The 2,500-nt window shown below is 46.1% G+C and overlaps 1 protein-coding gene across 1 annotated transcript in view; it reads left to right on the plus strand.

The window, feature by feature from the left end:
* Nucleotides 1-2,500, plus strand: part of mfsd2b (MFSD2 lysolipid transporter B, sphingolipid) — a 22,782-nt gene that overhangs the window by 4,580 nt on the left and 15,702 nt on the right. The window lies entirely within an intron of this gene.

The following is a 2,500-nucleotide window of genomic DNA, read 5'->3' on the forward strand; positions in this document are numbered from 1 at the left end:
AATCCACCAAGTACTGCTGAAGTGCTGTGGGACAGTTCAGAGCCATAGAGAGAGACTTGGGTCTGTTCAGCATGTTTTACACGAGTCTTGGACAGATTTGTTGCAATACCTCAGTATCAGCCTGTACCATTGCAAAACAATACTGGTGTCATATTGACATGGCAACATGGCTCAGGTTTCCATGGCGAAGGTAGTAGATAGCACAAATAGCTGATACTTCTGCTGCATAAAGGTTGTTAGCAAGTCTTGTAGAACCTTCGCACAGCACAACTCTGGAATATGGTTATTACTTTCCGCTTGAAAGTAATGAAGGCAATAGGAAGGAAGTGTCAAAATTGTAATGCCATCAAAATCAGAGGAATGTTATACCGGTATATCCGAATAATATCCAAATAATACCTCATATCGTCATTTGTTTTCAGTGAGCCATCTTTAATGGAATGGTCTTTTACTGACGTGTCTCATCTCCCAAATCTTTGTGTGTACTTGCTGTATCTGCAGCAAACAAGGAATTCCCAGTGAGTGCACCTGTGTGAGTGTAGCATGGAGGCAAAAACAACAGTAGCATTCCACAGTCCAGAGACTCAAGCAAGGCGGCCATGCAGCTTGGCAGGCCTTTTAGCATCCCACTGGAAGAAGTGTCCTTGTGTTGATCCTCGGCCAGAGAATCATTTTAGCACTCAAGAGTACAACCTGACCTGGGTTTACAACTCTCTCACTCTTTCTCCCCCTCTCTCTCTCTTTCTCTCTTTCTCTCTCTTTCTTTTATTTGACCATCTTTCCTCATTTGCTCTCTTTCTCCCTTTCTCTCTTTCTCTCTCTTCCTTTTTGACCATTTTCCCCTCATTTGCTCTCTTTTGCCATCTTTAACTGTCTTGCCCTCCCTCTCTTTTTTATCTCTTTCTCTCCGTCTTCCTCTGTCTCACTCCGTCTCTTGGTCTTTGAACTGGCGAGCAAAAGCAATCCCCGCATTTGAAATGATTACACGGAAAAAAACTCCTGGTAATTGTAAATGTGAAAGCCATTCATTTTTTTTTTACAGCTGGATAAGGAGGGAAAGAAGAAAAAAAAGGAAAAAAAGAAAGGAGGAAATGAAAAAAGAAAAAAAGAAAGTCAACCAGTTAATTACAGTTTCTTTTGAAGAGGGGGATGGAGCAGCACACTCTGGCCTTAGTGGTGGTTAGCTGTGGAGTTCTGAGAGCAGTGATCGACAAGCCCTGAGGGTGGGTGAGGGAGGGAGTGGAGGTCTTTGGGAGGGGAGGGGAGAGGAGGGGAGAGGAGGGGAGGGGAGGCTAGATCCTCTCAGTGCTATGCAAATGAAGGACAGCATGTGCTTATTTATGGGGAGATGAAGGGAGAAGGCTAAAGGTTTAGCATGCCTGTGTGTATTTGTGTGTATTTGTGTGTATGTGTGTGTATGCGTGTGTGGTGTATCTGCATGTGTGTGCATTTTAATACAAATGTGTGTGTGTGTATGCATTTGTGTGCCTGTATTCGTGTGTGTGTGTGTGTGTGTGTGTGTGTATGTGTGTATGTGTGTGTGTGATGTTATAGTGCGCGTCTGTCTCTGTCTGTCTGAGGAGAGGCATTTTGCGGCCTCTCATAAGTAGAGGGAACTCCTCAGGGGTGGTTACGGTGTCCTTTAATGTGTAGGGACTACCCCCATAGAAACACTTTCTCTTGTCCTCTTCTGTTTACACATATGCACTCATACACACACACACACACGCACGCACGCACGCACACACGCACGCATACACACACACACACACACCCACCCACACACACACCCACATCCCAATTTACTCATATATATCCAAAGAGGTTCCTTAGGTTTGATACCTCTTTAATGTATGTGTGTTTATATTATTGAAAGCATCAACCAGTACATGCACTTCATTTATAAAAGCATGTAAGATGGCACATAGGACATAGCTGACTGGAGCTGAGAATGGGAACCCTAGAAAGCCCCAACTCTCTCTCTCTCTTTCTCTCTCTCCACCCAGGATTATTCCTGTGGTGGGTGAGGCCAAGATTTGGGTGTGTGTGGGTGTATATTTGGCGAGTGTCTGTCTGTGTGTGTGTGTGTGTGTGTGTGTGTGTGTGTGGCAGTGTCTCCTTGATAACCATAGCCCAAACCCAGTGCAGCCAGAGGCTTCTCTCTCTCTCTCTCTTTCTCTCTCTCTCTCTCTCTCTCTCTCTCTCCCTCTCTCCCTCTCTCTAATCCTCTCGTCTATCTTACACATCAGCAACCCCACTGCCCACCCTGCCCCACCAGGAGCCCAGCCCATGTCAGTCTGGCCGCAGGGCAGGGGAAGGGAAGGGGGTCTGATGATAAGCTATTGCCATCGATGTGGTCACTCATTTGGAGGGGCGGGGGGCGGCGTCTGAATTGGGCGGGGGAGGGTGGTACCACTGAGTGGGATTGTTGGTGGGTTAACGCCAAGTTTTCACAAAAGCACAAAGACAGATGATGTTCATATCATCTTAAGAACACCCA

The sequence above is a fragment of the Sardina pilchardus genome, chromosome 12 (genome assembly GCF_963854185.1).
Source record: "Sardina pilchardus chromosome 12, fSarPil1.1, whole genome shotgun sequence".
NCBI lineage: Eukaryota > Metazoa > Chordata > Actinopteri > Clupeiformes > Clupeidae > Sardina > Sardina pilchardus.